This window comes from Pagrus major, chromosome 2, assembly GCF_040436345.1.
Source record: "Pagrus major chromosome 2, Pma_NU_1.0".
NCBI lineage: Eukaryota > Metazoa > Chordata > Actinopteri > Spariformes > Sparidae > Pagrus > Pagrus major.
In genome coordinates, this window is record NC_133216.1 from 24,703,053 (window position 1) to 24,724,826 (window position 21,774).

General features: G+C 40.7%; 1 protein-coding gene across 1 annotated transcript in view; it reads left to right on the forward strand.

Annotated features, from left to right (window-relative positions):
• The first annotated feature begins 6,035 nt into the window (after window positions 1–6,035).
• rap1gap2a (RAP1 GTPase activating protein 2a) overlaps window positions 6,036–21,774 on the forward strand; it is a 96,366-nt gene continuing 80,627 nt past the window's right edge. The window contains exon 1 of the mRNA XM_073485740.1: window positions 6,036–6,062. The gene's annotated coding sequence lies outside the window, so the exon portion shown is untranslated. The remainder of the gene's footprint in view (window positions 6,063–21,774) is intronic.

Genomic DNA, 21,774 nt, shown 5'->3' on the forward strand with positions numbered 1-21,774 from the left:
AAGAATTACAGAATATTTATCTCAGTGAAAGAAATAACAACACAGAGAATACAACTCTGGGGAAATCTTGTTTTATAAAAATCAATGGAATATAAAAACATAAACAGAGTGTGTATGGGCTCATGCTGTAATTCCCAAAGTCCCTCCGTTGTTGATCATCTTAAAACATCAGAGTACACAAAATATCAATATTTTTATATTATTTATTTATGCATAGGCTTGAAAATAGTTTTATAGATTTAATATTTTTTAATTTAATAGTTGAGATTAGATTAGTTAGATTGTTTCTGTTTTCCTCAGAGTACAATTTTCCAACAGCACAGGAGAAAAAGTGAGTTTATTCAATCATTTAGTCCATAATGGAGACATGAAAGGAGATTAAAATGGTGCCAGATGATTGGACGACACTCAGCCTTAGTTTTCCTGATGGATTTGCATGGTAAAAAACGAGGTTCTTTGGAAACCAATCACCACGTCTAGGGTCATAATTCTATAGCCATTACAGTGTGCAACCAACATTTACTTCAAAGAAAGTTTGAGTTAAAGTAAACTGTTAAAAACGTTGAGCCCAGAGAAAGTCAAACAAAAAAAAACTCAACTGCACTGTGTGCAAAAAACATATCATGCCATTCACAAACATTGACCTGGAGCACCAAAAAGCTAATGGGACTAATCTAAAATCAATATCTGAACAAGTCAACCAAGCATCAAAAGCACATTTTAAAATTATTTATAGGTCTACATTTAATCAGTTGCCAAAAATAAAACACTGATACTGCCGACAGTAAACATTCACATCTTTTCACACACTTGTTCTACAAGTCTTGTAGAACTACAGTATAATCTATGTTTAAATTTACAATCAACGCTGTGTTTTGTGTTTCTCCATCAAGTGCTAGTCATCAGAGGAGCAGACAGTCATCTCTCTGCGGTATCACAGCCTGTGCAGCTCGGAGGAGACAGTCTGCTAGGATCTGTTCTCGCCAACACAAGGTCAAAACCAGAGTCTAAAGTAGGCACTAACAATGTGATGACAGGCTAGTGTCTGTACCAGGATACTGTCGAATCCTCCTTCATAGGATTAGGTTGTGCATTCGATTGGGATACATAGAGTAAAGATTCAGCAAAGATATTTGTTCTGTTCAATCAAGTCAAAATATTCTACTATTATATGCTACTCTTCTAAGTATTAGTATGTAACAAACAGTACAGTGTCATCTGTGTCTCTGGAGGGAGCTTTGTCTCTTTTTCAATCTTTATAAGAAAACATTAAAATATACAAACGGTGCAGCCAAGGGCGGATATTTCACTTCACTGTTGGGGGGCACAATAAACAGAAAACATTCTCAAGAGAGAGCAGGGTCCGAACCCCTCCTGTAGCCCCCGAAGGTTTTTCGCCTATGATGTAGACATGTACTCAACATAATGGTATACAAAAATGCTTTTCACACTGTGCTTAGCCCCAGGCTATAGGAAGCTGTTAGCCCCAGGCAAAGGAAAGCCCTGGGCGAAGAATATGTAGTGTGAAAAGCACTATACAAACAAAAAATATAGATACAAATTTAATTAAAAGCAGAATTTGGATAAATACATTTAATTAAAATAAGATAATGATTCAAAACCCAAAAATAACATACATTTTCCTTCTTTAAACAGTACACCCTAAAACATTATGTCACAGTGATGTCAAATGTCAAATTTATAAAATAAAGCCTTCTTTAAAAACTGCAGGTGTGGAATTTGAAAGATGTGGACAGAGGGTCTTAAAAAAAGATGCATTATGGGAAATGTGGGATCCAGTCATTTTGCAGGTTAACCCCAAACGAGGGACTACAAGTTAGGATATTTTGGGCTCTGTGACGTTGGAATTGATTGGAGGCACACAGTCACTTTAGTACTCCTTTAACACAATCAAGTCACGGTTCATAAGCAGATGTAAAAGAATATATAAGAATGAAGAATTATGTGTCACCAAGTAAAGGAAAAATCATTGCCTGATTGAAAAGGGTTAATTTGAATTACTTATGTTAAGCATAAACCATGTGCCATCAGCTTACACCCTGACAGAGACTCAGACATGTAGCTTGTTAGTGAAGCTCACAGAGACAGATTTAGGCCTGTGGGGGAATTGTTACTATGGCAGACATCATGCAACAGTGATACCCGCTGTCACAAACCAGCGCCAAGTCAGGCTCCTCCAATTTAGATCGTACAAATCCTCATCTCAACCACAAAGTCAGGTTTTTTTTGCGCTACTCAAAACATTTGAACCAATGCAGGTTGGGCGTTCAGTATTTGATATTTACTGAGGGTGGCATTTTTCTGACTGTGAAATGAAACAGAAGACTATAAACAGCACAACACATCTCTAGTCGTAGTGTCAGCGCTCTCTATTTGCATCACTGGTACAGTGTTGGTTACAGTAGGCCATTACAGCCAATCTTATCCGAACCCTTGGCAGACCTCCAACCAACACTTTCTAAACTGGTTTCCAAGGCAACCCCCAACGAGCAGGACCAATTAGAACCGACAAAGGATCCCTGAGCACTAAACTGCCTGGAGATTAGAGGAAAAGAAGACACATCCTCAAAACAAACACAACAAATGAAAGAAGGGCACTCTGATCTGTGGGTGTGCCTGTGTGTGCCTGTGTGTGCCTGTGTGTGTGTGTGTGTGTGTGTGTGTGTGTGTGTGTGTGTGTGTGTGTGTGTGTGTGTGTGTGTGTGTTTGTGGGGTGAGACACAGAGACAGCGGCTTTGCATAAGCATGCACCTGTGGGCTCAGTTGTGTCTGCTTGGGTCTATCCATTAGGGGAGAAAAATCTAATTAAACCTGCCTTCTTGCCTTCCCTCCCTCTGGTTCTCTCTCTGTAGATCCGTTGTGTGTCCATATGTGTTGTTAGAGCCACAGGCAGGAAACCAGATCAATAACAAATAGTTTAGAGTGGCTGATGTTTCTTTTTTTTCTTTTGAGGCCATCAGTGGAGCTCTACGGCCTCTGAGCAGCACATCAATCAAATGCTGCGTATGTGTGCGCGGGTGTGGGTGTGATTGATCTGATAGCCTTTGTACTTCAATGGGGGATCTACTTTATTGAATAACCGACACCCATGATCCCATGGTGTTTGTTGGTTATTGTGCAAATGTGTGTGTGTGTGTGTGTGTGTGTGTGTGTGTGTGTGTGTGTGTGTGTGTGTGTGTGTGTGTGTGTGTGTGTGTGTGTGCGTGTGCCAATGCCTGTTTCTCTGTGAGTTAAAAATGTGTGTCAAATATCAAAATCAGTGACCTTTACTGTAAAACCTTTGACACTCATGGGAGGTGAGAGCAGGGTTCATTCATCCTTACAGTCATACTGCCAAAGCCAAAACACACAAACTACATATTTGGTTTCTACCAGAATCTAACCTTTTTGTCTGTTATAAAGATTATTGTGTAATAGAAAGGTATACTTTCTATGAAAACAGCATGTTTGCAGTATCTACAAAACGAAAACCAAAAAACTCTCTGGCTTCGTGTTTCTATCTGGCCTGCAAGCTCAGGTTTGGTCATCTCTGGATATTATGTACATGAACGTCCAAGTCTGAGATATTGGGAATTTCTTACAGCGACAATATCTCCCAGTCAGTCATCTCCCATTAGTATTAACAAACTGGCTGCATACAGTCGCCAGAGCTGGCACTACAATATTGACACTAATCCTGCCAATTCAGCTAGTCTAAAAGGAGCTATACACAATATGTGTCTGGTTTCACTTGTCAATGAACCAAATAAATATGTAAAAAACAAAAGCCACAGAAGTCATTAATTTGGCTATTTACAATGCACAATATGTAATTTCTGCAAAGCTAGACCTTCTGGAAGAATAAAGACCCTGAGTCACTGATCCGCAGCCATTTACTGACTGCGATAGCTCAGAGATTACTTTCTAATTTTAGGATTAAAAAGTGGATTTGTCTTCACTTCTGTTTATCGACCTGACTGCAGAAGCGATCCACTGAGGTGTTCACGGTCTGTAATGTTGGCTGCCAGCTGGAGCTGGAGGGTAAATGTACTTTACAACGTGAACGTTACATTACAGATGTTAAGTTTAGTCTTGTTTTCAGAGTCCTCATCCCAGAAGTAGTGACAGGCAACCAGATGAAACGCACCATTACTTTGAGTAATGGATTTCTCTGGTTCGAACACTGTGACATTTGGGATAAGGTAAGTGTACAACTCAACAAAATATGTTACAAAGGTGGAGTTGTTTTTAGATGCAGAATTCTTACATTTACAGAGCTTAGATTTTCCTGTTCTTTGCCGTCATCGCATGAATGTAACATTGTTGTCACAGTGAAGCAGCTAACTAGCTAGGTAAGGCAAGAGCGCTATATCAAGTGAAAGCTAGCGAACGGCCAGCGTTAGCTAAATCTAGGACTAAAATTTGTAAAACTTGTATACCTTAGCGGCTAACTGTAATTGGAAAGTGACATCTACCGTTACCTATTCCACATAATTAATGAGGCAGTATGTAAATCCTATTATGATCTGAAAAATCTAAAACAAAACCCAGGTAACCCAAACTAAAGGTAACTACTTAGCTCAGAAGTTCTTAGTGGCTGCAATCTTAGCTTTACACCCTAGTGGAATTCATTTGATTAGTTAACTCGGCCACATATTTTAATGTATTAATTATATAATATGTGACATGTCTGTGTTAAAGTGACTACGAGGAACTTTGAAGTTTTTATGAAACAGTCTCGAGATTCTTCTGATGGTTAGAAATGACCTGTAACAGCAAACGAGACCATCAGCGAACAGACTGCTATTTTTATACAGTTAATATTAATGCCTGTGCTCAGGTCTGATCACATATAGCACATATAAAATAACATAAATAAATACATTACCTCATCGCGATCGATCCTGTGGTCTCTCTGTCACTCACTTCCAAAACAAATGCACGTGCCACCGGCATACGCTAGCAAAGCTCTTTACAACAGCAGGCTCTGGAATCACTTTAATATTTCTAAAAACAACCAGACCTTTTTTTTTTTAAATTAATCTTGTTGAGTTGTGTATTTACATGTTTTAGCGCTTCCAATTGAATTCAAACCCAGAGAAATCCCCTGTTTACTTGAGATAACATTGCATTTCTTTTGGTCGCTTGTTGCTATAACTTCAGAGAGGCTCATAGAGTAACTGTGACTAAACATAAGGTGAAATAAACTTTAATACCTTACTTCACCCAGTACAATTTCTGACTTAGTCATGCAGGGAGATTTTAATTGGCAAAATAAACATTTAATCCTTGAACAATTAAGTTAATTTCTTTCAAAGTGATTCAAGTGGATAGGAAAGACAAGGGGACACATTTTGTTTCTGTGTAGGCCTCTCGACTTTCCCTTCAATTCTGTGAAAATTATCCAGATGCAGATGTGCAGCATCTGCTTTGTCTCGTGTGTTATGTAGGTCTTGGACTATGTATCTGTATCTGACCTATGTCGAGGCCAGTATGGTTCTGCTGTCAGTACTAATGATGAGTCAAGTGCTCATCTTCCCCCCGGGGGTCATGGTCTTTTAACTTTTCAGTGCCCTCATCCCTCCCTCCTCCTCTTCTCTTATTAATTTCCTCCTCTATCTCCTTTGATCCTTTATTCAGCCTTTTCTGCCTTTGTCGCTGTATTTCTGCTGAAATATCCTGCTTCTTTTTTTAACAGCCTGACTTTTTCTCTCTTTTACTCGCTCAGTCTTAAAATGCTTTGAAGGAGTTTAGGCGTAGCCCTCTCCATGGCAACGCCATCTCCCATGCTTACACATACACAGACACACGTTTTCTCGCCGTCTCTCATCTCATAATTCTGCCCTACACTGCGCTTTATCGCTGTACCCTCCCCCTGTATGCACTCCCTCTCCCCCTTCCCTCTCTCTCTCTCTCTCTCTCTCTCTCTCTCTCTCTCTCGCCTCCTTCTCTCTCACACACATTCACTCCTGCTCTGGCAGCTGGTCTACTGCTAATGCTGCACCATCCACTGGCTGCGAGATGTTCACCCCAGCTTGTAAAGGATCTGCAGGGGAGTCGAGGTAAGGCATTCACACTTGTTCCCTGTGGGGCAGAAGCACAGCACAGATATTGCTGCTGTTGGCAGCTAACTGAAAGAAAAATGACTGAAGAGCGTGTGTGTGTGTGCTGATTTGTGTGAGAACTCCTCAGCTGGAGTAGGGAGCCTGTTTGAGGTGCAGGTTATGTGTGTCACTGTGTGATCTCCATGCAAACACAGTCAAGTGAAGTGTACCTCTTTTTACATGGTTTCTGTCTTTCTGTATTTTCCTAAACTTGAGGAAAATATTCCTCTGTGTGTGTGTGTTTGTATATTTATTTATTATTTTTTGCATGTGTGTGTGTGTGTGTGTTTGTGTACCTGTTGTGAGACAGCCAGTTGAAGCCCGATGGCACACAAATTGTCTTTCGAGTAATGCTGCAACGGTGCTGCAGCGTCTGATTATGGTGCTACAATCTCTGGTGGTTTATGACATGATGTTGTGTGTGTTTGATTTGCAGGGGGATGGTGAGTGGGGGCATGAAGTTAGGTTTCTGCATATGTGCGTGGGTGGGTAGGAGCAGTGTTTCTTAATATTTTCATAAATCCAAGTCAAAACACTGGAGGAGGAAACTCAGGGCGAGCAACAGATACCACACGCAGAAGTGAAAACAAGAACACTTCTATCGTTCTTAGTTATTATCAGTATTGTTAAGAGAAGGAGAAGAGTATGTGCATGTGGATAATATGTGAAATGTGAGTGTTCTGAACTGTGTGTGAGCCAGTGGGTAAATGTCGTCATGCATGCATGAATTTTCGAGCATGTGTGTGCGCCGGTGGGCATTCATTGATGTTCCCGTGCATGTACAGTACATGGTGAGTGTGTAATATGTGTAAACCAAAGTGCCCCTGAGGAAATGTGGTCCCTATACTGTATGCAGTGCAGAGGGAGAAGCAGTGGGAGGCAGAGAGATGTTATTTGATTTATGAGTCTGATTCCCCAGAGGAAGCCCTGCGCGTGTGGTAATAGCAGACATTAAACATCTTAAGACATCTAGCAAGAGATGAAGGCATTGATCAAGTCCTTACTCCAGGGGAGATCTTCTAGCAGTGCTCGAAAAAGTGTGACGTACTTCGATTATTCCTGCAGAAAAGTTCGTTCTGTTCGATTGACACACTTTAAAATGAGATTATGAGATTTTTGTCAAAAGGAAGAACAAAACAAACACAGTCTTCCTCCTACAATTTTCTGAGCCTGTTCTCTGTCCCGATTCATCAAATACAGCAGCCGGGTCAGTGGCCCCATGCTTTTAAGTATAACACCTTGAAGCGCCCCTCTGCAGTATAAAGCAATTAAAGTCATGGGATGGTTGGAGTGGTTGGATGGGTCAAGACTGATTTGTTTTTATGTTCAGTAAGCAAGTTAACATATGTAAATAACCTAACTTACACTAACGTAAGTGACGTACTTCCGTCAGATGGGACATGAATTAAATCACTTACAGAACTTACGTTAGTGTAAGTTACGAAACTTAGTTATTTTAACCCAAAGTGTGATCTTCACCTCAACCTAACCAAGTAGATTGTTTCTGCCTAAACCTAACCAAACCAAACTGCAACCATTTATAAGAGTCATGAAGTCATAATGGGTCATAACATGTGAACTGTTTGTCTGCAAGCTTTATTTAGAAAGTCTGAATGTTGTATAGATTCTCTATTATTACTAACTTGACCGCGGGGCCCTCCACATCCGAAACAGATGCTAGAGGGGTAGTTGGAGCGTCATAGTTTAAAGCTTAAGGCCACTGACCAAGTCGCCTTGTTTGATGAGTTGGAGTGAGACCATGCTGTCTGTTTGGACACTCTTGGGTTTTGCCAACAGACTTATTTGGTCTGTTACAAACGATAGCTTATGGTGGCAAACGTTAGCAAATGCTTACAAGATTACGTAGATATAGCTGGACATTACCAAGTCAGTTCACCCACTTTCTGACTCTTTTCTACAACTGTTTTATAATGTTCAAGCACACCATCAGAAACACATGAGAAAGTAAATTTCTGTATTTAGCATCACAGCATTTGTCTTTTTTAGAACTGTGTATCCAGTTTATTGGTGTAAAAATGTTGGTAAATTTTTGCTCAAAGGCATATTCACTAATAATTTTAGTTCGGCATTTGTCCCCACCTAATAAAAACAAAAAGACTTCTATTTTGATGACCTGCTGGCCTGAGAGCCTTACTGCTTCTTATTCCATTAAATTTCAAATTGTCACCTGGAACCTTAAATTTGTGATTCCCTTCACATAAATAAAGATTTCCACTAGTAATTGATGTAAAAAAAGGCATAATTTGGTTCATAAATAATCACCAGAATGCTGGAAATAAAGTGTTTGACGACACCTGCTTAATATGTGTCCCCCCAGAAACTAAACGCCCTTTTTACCATCAGCTCTGATAGAGCAGTGCACAATCTGTAAGGCAGGGGTTTGCTTTACCACAAACACTGCTGTTTTTATAGAATTTATTTTGCCTAGGAGCTCCTATATCATGCTCATATCATGGCATACATACTTTACATACTGTAGCACCATTAAACTGTAATTATTACATTAAATGAAGATAAAAATAAGCTTAAATAGAATGAGACAGATTAGAGAGTAGAATAAAAGTGCAGCGCAGACACAGAGCAATGAAAGATATGAATAAATAGTCCCGATATCAACCAAAGAGACTGTTGACACAGCAGTCCAGACTAAGAGGCTTGACAAATCACAGACGTGCTGTGTGGAGTGGACGGCTGGTCCTGTCGGCAGCTCTCTGCATCCGCTGCTGATTCCAGCTCAAAATAGATGGTGGCTAATCTGCCCCTCTCAGGTAGAGTGAATTCAGGATTTGTCCCAGTTACTTAAATGTGCAGGCGCATGCACACAGATATACACATGCACATATTGTCCACTCATGCATTCTTATAATGATTTATGCTGCCAGTGTCAACACTTGTGCAAACACGGCAGAAAAACTGTCCAGCAGAGTCAGGAATGTTCTTTTATGTTTTTGCAGTTATCTTCATCTCTTTACTCAATCTGGGTGAAATTTTGTCATCGTGCCCATGCTGTGTCTCATCTCTTCTGTCCCTATTATGACTTGAGTAGGGCACTTGAGACTTGATAAAAGTCAAATACTACTCAGAGAAGACTGCGCACAGCTTCCTGTCTTCCCGTCCTCACACCTCGCCGCTCCTTCCTTTGCTCGTCATTAACCATCTTTCATTAATCCACCCACAATCTGCCAACACTCTTCACTTCCCGTTTTCTCTCCCACCTCCTTTCTCGCTCCCACCTCCGTCACATGTGCTTCCACGGTCATTAAGTCTCATTTCCAGTCACAGCTTGGATGGTGCCTCATCTCCTTTTGTAGATCATCACGCATACCTTTCCAAACTTTTGTTGCTCTTCACTTCCGCCGATACCTTTCTGTTTCTTTGGCTCTAACTGATTCCAAACCAAATCAACCTTTTCCTCTTCATTAACCTGCCTCAGTGTTCCCTCACCTACTATTGTGATGAGATCAATGCAAACTCTAATACGGTGAACCATGACTCCCCGCCGCTGCAGAGGGGATTTACTTTAAACTTCCGCAGCTTGTGTTTATATTTGTGTGTTCCCATTAAGTGGAAAATCAAGTGGTGTGAGGAAATTGCCATGCTCTCAGAGCGTACCTGATTGAATTGTTTTTGTGTGGGATTAGCGTTTGCAGTTACCCCTGTGTGTGTTTTTCATTGTGTGTGTGTGTGTGTGTGTTTCTCATTGTGTGTGTGTGTGTGTGTGTGTGTGTGTGTGTGTGTGTGGGGGGGGGGGGGGGGGGGGGGGGGGGGGGGGGGGGATCTTGGGTCTGTGCTTTACCCTTCGTCGACAGCCAGAGCTGCAGCCAAGGGGAAGTATGTGAATGAAATGGAGGTTTTTCTCTGATCAATGTCGTCTGCAAGAGTGAGCAAGGGGGAGAGTAGGACTGAAGGCACCGTGGAGGCCGTGGGTGGAGGACGTGCAGTGTGTGTGTGTGTGCTCGTGTCACAGCTTGTTAATTTGGATGCATGAATGTACATGAGAGCGTGCATGCAGTGCTATATGTTTCTATCTTTAGTTGTCTTTGATTGTGTGTATGGCTGTGTACTCTCGCTTGTTTGTGTGATCTGAAAGAATGGGTATATGGGTGGGCTCGCTGTCACTTTCACTAAAATCCACCAACAGAGAGAAGAACGATGGGGGGGACGACGACGTTTGAAAATAAAAATAGAATGGAAACAATGAGGTTCAGTGAAGAGTGATAGATTGAGGATTATGAAGGGTGAAGAAGGAGAGACGGAAATGAAAGAATGAATAAAGGAATGCACAAATATATAGAAGAAAAATGTATATCTACATATTGTTATGCACTTTTCCGTACCCAAGGAAGATTGACAGCCCCTATGGTCGCAGCTAGAGGAGAACCTAATATTGAAATAAAAACTGACTAGATGATGATTGTTTTACTATCTGTTGAATAAAATACTTTTTCAGTTGATATCCCTTTATTAGTCACATCACTACAGACGGTAACATCAGAGCAAAACACTATAAACCTCTCGTTTAATAACAATAAATTATGTTTTGACAAACTTGCAGCAGTGCACCATTAGCTCAGGTGTTGTACTGGAGCATAATTTTGAAGTATGTGTACTACTTAAAGCTGCTACAAGGATTTTTTTTTTCTTTTTATGCTGGCGGCCTCTGTGGACAAAAGATGACGATGGTAAAAACAAGGTAAACTTGGTTCTGGTGCCGTACCGCCAGACTACAGAGCGGCTTCTTCAAGTTTAGCTGCCATTAAGCTGGTAAGCTCAGTAAACTGTGTCAGCTGGCAGTTGTATTGGCTTAGACTTTGACAGAGGCCATTCTGCAACATGATGATTCCTTCATATTTCTGTGCATTTTTATTTGTGTCTGTGCGTACCAGCTGAATCATTTTTGTTTTATCCTGGTCAGAGCAGCAAATGGATGAGATTTCCTTCATCAGTCCATGTGGTGTTTACCAACACGTATACAGAAGCCTGGTCATAAATCTTTAATAAATGTTTTCTTATCTCAACATCGGCTTGATTATGTGATTAGCTCAAGATGTCGCCTGTTTTTCAATTGAATTATCTCATAGTCATCATATAACAATGCACTTTTAAATTAATTTTGGTTTAATCAGAGGAATCAGTGGTTACTATGTTGGCTTGCATCATAACTTCAAATATGATGAATAAATCTCTTGACCTTCGCCGTCATGAGTGGAGGGACACGCACAACAACCATTAACCGGTTATCTAAGGATAAAAAGATAATTATCCTCAGTTAATTAGAAAGAATCTGTTGTGACCATGATTAACTCATTAACTGCAAGCATCCTCCTGATCTAGAGCCTCACTTTGAAGTCAACGGTTTGCAGCTAAAATCCTTTTAAAGCAGGTAAAGCACATTAAAAGAAATGCCAGGATGCGTTTGGAAATATTGTTTGGCTGTCATTCAATACGTAGGTGTGGTGCCTCTGGTGCATGTGAGTATCTGTGTGTGTGTGTGTGTGTGTGTGTTTGTGTGTGTGTGTGTTATAATAGATGGTGATGGATGTGGTTGAGGCAGGAGCCATTAAAGCAGAGCATCAGCTCAGTCTCTAAATCAGCACCCCTCCTGGAAAACCTCATATGACTAAGTAACCTATTAGAGAAACAGAAGGGAGGGAGGGAGAGACAGATGAAGGAAAAGAGAAAGGTCTCTCATGTCTATCTGGGCACATATCACTCCCTGGGAATCCATCTAATGACTAAATACCTTATTACATGGTGGGGAGAGAGGCGGAGGAAGGGAGAGGCAGCGAAGAGGGAACAAAAGTAATAAAGATGGAAACATCACGTCTCTGGTGGAGTCTCACTGGAAATGGGTGGCAGGGAAAAAGTTATTGAGAATGAGATGAGGGACTGAAGGAAAATTAAGAAAACTAGACTGGGGGAGAGAAGGTTGAGATTGAACAAAGGAAGGTGAATTATTGATGTTTCGAAAATGTTCTGTGAGAAGATAGTGCATTAATTTCACGTATCTGCCAGCTAGAATACTAGAATACCCTGCAAAGTCTGCATAACACACAAACACAATTTTCTTTTGCAGAACATTCATCATAAAAAACAAATCAATTCACTTCCCCCAAAACACAACAAACAACAAAACAAACAAACAGATTTATGAGACTGAATCTGAAGACATCAACATTGTAAATCAGGAGTTGTTGTATTCAAGCAGGCCTGCACGATGTGAGGAAAATCTGTGACGTGCAGTAACACTGCTCAATCATGTGATGACTGACTATAAATAAATTACGAATACTGAAGTGCCCATATTAGGTCTTCTGCATGTATTTCCTTAGCCATCATGTCAGCTGACCTCACCGTCGCCACCTAATTTACACAGATTAATCTGACGGTTGTTGACGGCTTGCTGGGGCTTCACGGCCAAATGGTGTGAATGCATGGCTCATGTATCTAGGTCTCCATCTGATTGGGGAAATGTTCACATGCTGAGTGTGAACGCATGCTTGTTGTTTTTATCATGTGTTAGGCCTTTTACAATTTATTTATTGTGTATTTTAATTGCGATTGTGATCAGTCAGCTGTAGCACAAAAAACAGATTTAACAGTAAAATATCTTCACAGAAATAATGTCAACAGACCCCGACATCAACAGTTTTAATTGGAACCACTTTCTGCTGGATAAATAGTCTCCAAGAAAACTGTAACAACAAGTTACATATCCTGTGCAACTGTTTATGTTTTAGAAAGACGCATTGCTGTTAGAGTAAAACGTGCTTTTGTTAACTCAACATGCCGGTAAATGGAAATTTAAAGTGTTGATCTAATCTGATAAAACACACTTATATATAGAATATAAGTTTGACATTTCATTTTATTTCTGGCGCAGAGTTATATGAGAAGATCGATACAACTGTCCTTATATGTTATTAAATGTGACGATAGCCGGAAGCCAATTAGTTTGACTTAGCACAAAGACTGTAACGGTGGCTGAGTAGAACCCATTTGACCCTCTCTGTTGTGTTCATCTCGTGGACTCTGCTCAAGCTGTGATGCTCAGTGATACTTAAAGTGGCTTTAATCAGTATTTTTATAACAACAATGTAGTCTATAAAATGACAATGTGCAAACAATGAGGCAATATGATAATAATAAGTTGTAACTCGTGGTAATAAACCTACAGAGAGTTATCTGCAGCCCGCTTTATTGAGATATTATAGTAAACGTTAGCACACTGTTTAACTCCAGCCTGCAACTTTGTTTTGATCCAGAGCACTAAAAAACTACTGGACACTACCTGATGAGCGCCAGACAGGACACTGACAAAGTTAGCAACTAGTTGGTGAACACAATGGAGCATTCAGCAGCTAAATGATCCAAATGCAGATACGGAGGCAGGCAGATTAAAAACAAAAGCTAAATTTAGTGAAGCTGAAAGTCCAAGTACAAAAACACAAAATTCAAAAAGGCAAGCGACAAAGGCGCACAGAAGTGGGAAGTGAAACGTGACAAATGAGGATGAAACTACAAAATAAAACAGGAAATGGAAACAGGAAACAGGAAATGACTCTTTGAAGTACACATACTTCAAAGAGTCAGATATCTTCCTCAGGAGTTGGTAGAGACCAAAAACAGAGTGGACTAACAAGTTTGCAATATCAACTTAAAAAGTGTTGATAAGTCAATGTAGTGTTGCCGACTTGTATCTGCTGCCCCAAGTGGCCAAAATAATCAGATATTGCAGGTTTAAAGTGCTCCACGTGTTGCAGAAACAAGATAACTGAGTTAGGTCCCAGTTTAATTTTGCTCTCGCGCAATTTGGCATTTGCTCTTCATGTCTGTGTCACCCCCCTCTGCACCCCACCAGGTAAATCATTTACCTATGCTGATATACAGCTGCACATCTGACACTGATTAAAGACATTTTTTAGACAACAAATGACACGGTGGTCTATTACACAGATTGTGTCCAGCTGGTCCACCTACGTAGGGACACCATGCTTTAACTATGATTAAGCTACAACAAAAAAACACCATGTGGGCATGACAAAGTGCGACCTGTGCTGTCAGTGTGTATTAGTTCACATCCAAGCAGGAAAATCAAAATTTCAGTCTTGATAGTTACAATCCTGAGTCTGAGAGAGCCAGATGTCATCAAGCTTTACCCTGAGTTAAACTGCTAATATCAACATTAACATGCAGCAATGCTGTTTTATGGGTAAAATGTTCATTGTAGTGTTCAGTAATCAGAGGAAATGACACTGCGGCGACCTGCTGACATCATTCGCTGTAGGGTGATGCCACCCAGCCCACTTATCAACATTTCCGTGGTAACAGAAAATGTGATGGTGGTGGTGGTGGTGGTGGTGTGATTGCAAGTTTCACATGTAAGTATGTTGTTGATGATCTTTACTTGAAACATTGAGGAGACATGAGGACAGGAGTCCAGACTCTGAAAGCAATACATGTGTCAGTTGACACTATTCTTCACAGTTGAGTGAGAAACTGAAACTGCTGCAGTTTTACTGCTCAGTAACTGGCTGCAACAGTAGAAATAAATGTCTATGTCACAACATGTGACTACATATTGGTAGCAGCCAGGTCAAATACATATATGTTTCTGTACATGCATCATGAATTTATGTAACTTTAAACTAGAGGAAGTTGATCTGATGGAAAATCATCAAAGCCAGAAACAAAGAGCTACTGTCTGGCTCACTGAGCATGTGCAGTGCACATTCACTGCATCTCTTTCCTGCAACAGTGTTTTACTCTGAGATAAAACGTGTATAAAAACTATAATTCTGTGGATAGAGTTTGTGCTGGACACACCAACTATATAGTGTTATCATCATAGTAATTGCCTTTCAGGGTCACGGTTAATGTTACGGTCAGTAAGTAAGAAAAATGATTTCACACAAACAAGGCCGAGACATTTATAATGGTAATCAATAAAGCAATCATGAGTGTTATTTTCTAATCTTTGAGAACAAGGGTTCAGTGTAGCTAAAATACGACACATGGCAGAGTCAAATGAAAGCCATGATGCTGTATTTCTCTTAGAATGGACACACACTAAAGCAAAGACAAAAGAAAAGACAAGAAAGTTTCAGTTCATTTAAACCAATATTAATGTTGATTGATTATTTTGGCCACTTGACATATTATCACCATCAAGTTGATAGCTAACGTGTTAGCAAATAGTTGCTTTTTTACACAGCAGATACGGAGCAACATTAGAATTAATCTGAAGTTTCTTCAGACACCAATATTCACTCTACTTTTAGCTCTGTTTTTGCCTTTGTCTCCTTTAAAGGGGCACTACGTAGTCCTGTTGAAGAAATTCAAACTCAGCATTTTAATATTTACAACATTAACGAGGTCATAATACAAATCAAATATTTATTTTTTCCATAACTGAATAAACAAGCTGTTCTCAGAGGAAAACAAGGTCCCCAGAAGACTGTTTCTGTGCTAGAGAGATGGCAGGGTCCGCCACATATAAACAAAAAGAGAAACAGTATGAAATTGTGTTGTCCTTTAAGGTCAGTTTGTTTATTCAGTCATGGAAACAAAGAGAGTTTGTTTATTTAGGCATAATTACTCTTCAAACATTATGTGGTGAAAAACATTACAAGCCATTTTAATTTTGGATGCCATTGTTCCTCAGTGTTAATTCATGTCTACTGTCAGGTGTCTTGCTTGCTAACTGAGCATAACATGCCCTTTTTTCCTGCCATTTTCCATTTATGTGTCTGACTTTCATGAAAATTGTTACTGAAGTTGTCTTCATTCTCACAGGACATCTTTAAACCACTAGAGGGAGAGTGAGCTCTGCAATCACAAGTGTCACTGTCAGCCGTTTTTTCAAGTTTTATTGAAGTGCAGTATCTTCTGTGCTGGAAAACTCATTGTACATGCTCTTCTTTTTCATCTCTAATTATGATAAGTACAGATGCAGACCGACTCATCTTTGTGTGTGTGCGCACACACAGACCCGCAGACACGTAGATCACATTATGCTAGGGGAGCGTTTTATTGCTTTTAATCAGTGTAATCTCCCCATGATAGCGATATGGACTGGGAGAGCATATCCAGTCACCAGCCATAAAGAAAGACAGGGACTAAGAGTACATTGATAATATTTCATTGTGAGAGCTTTTGACTGTGATCACTGTCAACAGGCTTCAGACTTGCTTGTTTGGTTTTCTTGGATTAATGTGACTAATATGATTTCATGTGAATGCAAAATCGATCTTCTATTCAAAGAATGAAAGACACGAGTTCAGCTTTAATGTTAAAAATGAAACCCAGACCCTCCTCAGGACATTGGTTTCTTTTATTCTGTGCTTTCAGGCCTTTTATTTGCCTTCGAGCTCCAGTTCACACAGGGTGTGAAAAAAAAGAAAACCACACAATTGAATTCAACACAAAAGCCTGTAAAAGAAGTAAACACTACCTTTGTCTGAGTGGTGTTGAGCTCTTTGGTGATCATTAGGCCGTACTGTATCACAGGGCTGTATTGAATTCAAAGATGTATTACCAGCCAGGCACAGTGGGCAACTACAAAAAACATTTGTAGCATCGCACACATCCAAAAACAATTAAACACTAGGTGCCGGACAGAACCAAGAATACTCAAATATACAAAACAGAGTCCGTGCACAAGATAAATGCTCCCGTGAATGATTATTACTTCCACATGTGATGTTTCGGGCCCAAACCCTTCTTCAGACATGAAGCAAAGTGACCACAATACAAATACCTGTATGGAGGGGTCATGTGACTACAATTTTGTCCAACAGTAAAAGGAATACATTAAATGTTAGACTTAACATACTGTGTAAAACAGACCCTGTAAGTATAGTTTATATGTGCAATATTATCTGTGCAATTTTATTTTCTGTGGGTGACTTTTGTTGCATGTATTTCAGTTCATTTACACAGGTGATTGACCAGTTTGAAGGCTGAAATTGTTAGCTGTTGCACAGTCCCATCCTTGAACTGAGTTTGTCATACGTTACTCTGTGACGCTCTCCTTTTTTAAGTCCATGTAATGACTCAAATTGTGATACATTTAAGGTGCTGAGGTTATACAACTTGCTGTGTTTTGCTCTGACTTTTGACAGTCTGGTCATGTGTCAATTGTCACGGTTTGCAAAATGATGAGGACCCAGATGCAGACACGCACAGGCAGGCAATATAAAAAAAGCAGGCTTTAATGAGCCGATTGTCCAAAATCCCCAAAATCCAAAAAGGCGAACAATAAAAAGGCAGGAAAAGGAAAATACTAAAGTAACACAGAAACTGAGGACAAACCTAAAACCACAAGGAAGAAACCAGGAACACAGGAAACACACAAGGGCCGAGGAACAGGCACAGGAGCACAGGAGACTGGTGGTTGAGAAGAGACGAACCAACAAAGAGTGAGGGAACAACACAGGCTTGAATACAAACTAAACTAACAAGGGGATGGGGTGCAGGTGGGGAGACACTGGGAACAGGGCAGAACCAACAAGGATGATGTGAGGTGGTTGTGGGGAGAAAATCCGGCTGGGGACACAAGAGGGAAACATGACTGTGGGAACACCTATGTTAGTATTTATTTTATTTTATTTGTTATAGAGGCAATCAACAATAGTAAACATAAATGTGGCCATTTTATATGTTATACCCGAGTTAGTGTAAAGATCATTTTTGTTGTACTTGTTCTCTGGGTGTATAATGAAACTGCAATCTGTATCTTGCTGTTTGCTGCACTTGAAGATTATTGGACTTGACAGGATACACACACAATACAGAGGGCAGTAGCTATGAGGTGGGGGGGTCAATTTAGGGGCTACCAGCACGTTATTGACCCCAAACAGCTTGATGCAGCCATCACACAAGCTTTCGGAAACCTCTTGAGTTCTTTCAGTACATTAGCTGTGTGAATGTGAACTCTTGAGAGCGAGACCTGTCAAATCTGGAGTGAGGAGGAAGGGTGTCAGGAAGGACACTCCCTTTGGTCGCAACACGGGACGTTTCTATGTATACACCGCAGTCTGACTGCATGGCTGTTCAGCTCCTCCCTTTCCTTTAATGGCTTAAATAGTACACTGTATGTCGTTGCTGTTGTGCATCTGGCAGACTCCCACAGTGTAGTTTGAACAGATTTCATGACTCAGAACCTTCAAGCTACACAACCCATATCAAAATGAAAGGTTAGGATTTTAACAATTTTGCTGAAAAACATGACCTCAGGCGTATTTTAATTCCAATTTTACATTTTTATTGTAATGCATCTGCTGTGCAACTCTGAGTGTGTGTGTTGGAAACAAACACAAAGCTTGGAGGGTGGCCCCTCCTCACAGTGCTCCTCCCTCTGCTGAACTGAAATATGTGTGTGTACCTCAGTGTACCTGCATTTGTGTTTAACAGCCTGTGAAAGCCAAAGAGCAAGTAGTGTTTCGGGACAGTATTTGCCTGGTCAAGTGGCAAAGTGGAAAACGACAGCTATTCGGAGGAGGCGGGTGGCAGAGAAGAAGAGAACGAGACAAAAGAAAGAAAAAAGACAGCAAATAGAGGCGAGAGAGAGAGAGAGAGAGAGAGAGAGAGAGAGAGGGAGGGAGGGAGGGTCAGAGAGACACAAAGTGCAAGTATAGACAGTATAGAGAGAGAGAGACTGACAGCAGAGCACGCACTTCCCAGAGGAGAGAGCCTGAGAGCAAGAGACTGCTGAGAAGTTCAGTCTGGCAAAATGATGAGGAGGAGGAGAAGTGTGTCTTTTGGAGGATTTGGGTGGTAAGTTGGCTTTTCATTGAATGTTTATTTAGTGTGTACACATGCTCATGTTGTGCACTTTATGATTGCTGAGTTTGAATGATGCATTCTGCTGCTGAAATGGGTGTGTGTGGTGAAATGGGTGTGTGTGGTAGACATGTGAACTTTTTTTCTAAAAAGGAAGGATGGGTGGAGGGCCGAGGGTGCTCCTCTGTGTCACACCTCTAACACTTTGTCCTGTTTTTGATAGCCTTGTGCATGTGTGTGTGTGTGTGTGTGTGTGTGTGTGTGTGTGTGTGTTGTGTACAGTTTCACTCTGTGCTGTCTCCGCTCAGGGAGGAATTACAATCAACAGGCTGCTTTGTCTCTGCCTGCTCTCTGTTGTTGTTTTTGCCGTCCTGTTGTGGGACTGTGGACACAGCTCTCGCCAGTTAGGTTCTCCTGCTCTATTGGCTGAGAAGAGTTCCCATGATGCAGCGCTGAAGAAGCTGCCAGGGAGCCCATTTAGCGCTGAATGCGCTGACACACTTGGATGGAGTGTTTTTGTGCTGGCTCCCCTGCTGGTTGTCATTCTGACACTGAAGCGCTGCTTCAGAGCACTTAACCTTCCCAGCTGGGTTGAAGCGGCACGTCCTGCCAGACAGGCTGAGATAACCTGAAACAGTCAAAGCTGAGGTGCACATTACATCTAACGGGGTTAATCAGTGGGTATTGTTTATAACAGTGCTGACAACAAAACAGAGCACAACATTTTTCAGAAAAATACGTTATTTCTTGGGAGCACGCTGATTTTACTCGAGGTTCAGTTTACTCGTCATGATAGGTATTCGCCCTGCGAAAATACCTATGAGATTTAAACATAAGAAAAAATAACCCTGAGTTGCATTATGGGAATTGTAGCATCAAGTGTGTACGGGGTTTAACCCACACTCAACTTCTGCCGCTTTGTTTATGACCATTTTTTGTTAAATCTGTCTCCTGTGGGTCCTCCAGCTGAATTGAAGTGCAATATGTAAGTGCTGGAGGGATCAGCTCAGCAACACTTTGGGATGTTGTGTGACTGGAGACAAAAATATTCATGACACAACAGCGTAAGTGCAAAAATGAAAGACTGCCTTCTAGTCATGCTGCAGGAAACTTTAGCGTGTCAGACAATAAAATATTCTTCTTCTTAGAAAATAGGGACCTAATAATTTTTTTCCCCCAAGAAGGCTGCATTAACAATGTGTAATTATCTTATTGGGTGTTATCAGTGCTGCAGGCAATCTAATCCATACACCCCCGAAAGTAAATGCAGGACAAGTCCAGTAGATTAACAGATACCATGTGAGGGAATAATGAGCATTTTTCTTTTTCACTCAGCCATCTTAAGTGAGGAAACAGCACGGTGAAGGAACACCCGAAACCATTACATGCTGCTGTCCCACTATCAGTTGGCCTTAAGGCCCTGACACAGCAAACTAACATCAAAGAACTACAGTAGCTGCGTCAAAGGCAGACTGTTGCATCACCTCACGTCTCCTGTGTCTCGACCAAAAAGCTGCACTTGAACACAACACAAAGGCTAGAGCTGGCAGCCAACAAGCTTGTACGTTCTGTGCCTGCATGAACGGAAATACCTGCCTGACAATATGTAAACCGTTGTTATGATTAATGTCATTTTTTGACATCACTATAACTCATGTAGCTAGTAGTGGTGTGGCTTTAGGCTTTTATTCAGCCTTGTTGTTGATGTTGAACATTGTATTTCTTTTATTCCTCAAGCTATCTGGTCACTTTCTGAAATTTGAACACTTGGCCACAGACAAACACAGATATGAATGCATGAACAGCTGGTTCAGATGGAGAGCTATTTGAGCACCTGCTTAAAGATACATCAATGAATGCAGCACCAAATCTCAAGCAGGGAGGATGTTTTTCTTAAAAATGCATCAAATGATGTCTGATGCATCTGGTAGAGGAAAAGAAATTGTTGTTGTATATCAGCAGCAAAAGCGCTGTTCAAATTTTGTAATAAATCCTGTCCCATCTGGACACAGTTCTGTCCCCAATGTGATTAACGTACACACACACACACAGTCAATTGTAGTATTCTCCTCATCTCCAGGATGTGGGATGAATAAAGCTTACACATTTTGATGTCATTTGTTTGGTGAATCAGACATAAGGTGGGTGTTGCATCTTCTGCTCGGAGATGAATCCAGCGACGGTACAGAGTTCAGCTCCATCATAGTATAAAACAGGCTCACATTTGTCGTTGTGCAAGATCAGATACCAGTGGCACATGAAGGTGTCACAAAATGTGAGAGACCCACATGGAGTAGGTTTATTGTTTAATTTCACTGTACTTCTGTGAATTGAGGATCAATAAACAACATAGTTGCCTGCAGCCACATTAACAGCTACACCAGCCCAACATGAACCTGAATTATCTTGGCATTTGAATATCTGGTTAGTACCAAATAACAAAACATCAGTGTGACGACATTGTGTTGTTGATATCATTCAAAAACTGTGGAAAAAATTCAAATTATATTTAAAGCAGTCAGGTTGGGTGAAGGTGGAGTAAAAATAGTGCACTGTGTGTTAGTACGCTGTGTTTGTATGCGTTTGTGTCTAACATGAGTGGGTGTATGTGCATGACATAGATTTGGCACCGCTCGGTCTCCAAATTAATGGGATTAAAGAATTAACGTCATAACATCTTCCTTGGAGAGGCATGTGAGATAAACGAGCACTGAGCGTGCACACGCATGTGTACACAAACTCAACACACTTACATACATAAGTACTTGAACACCCTCCTCTATTATTAGCAGTAAATAGCAACTCAAGTCAAAAGCTGTTAATGATACATCCTCTGACTCGACTCTGTGTTTTTAGTATGAACAGA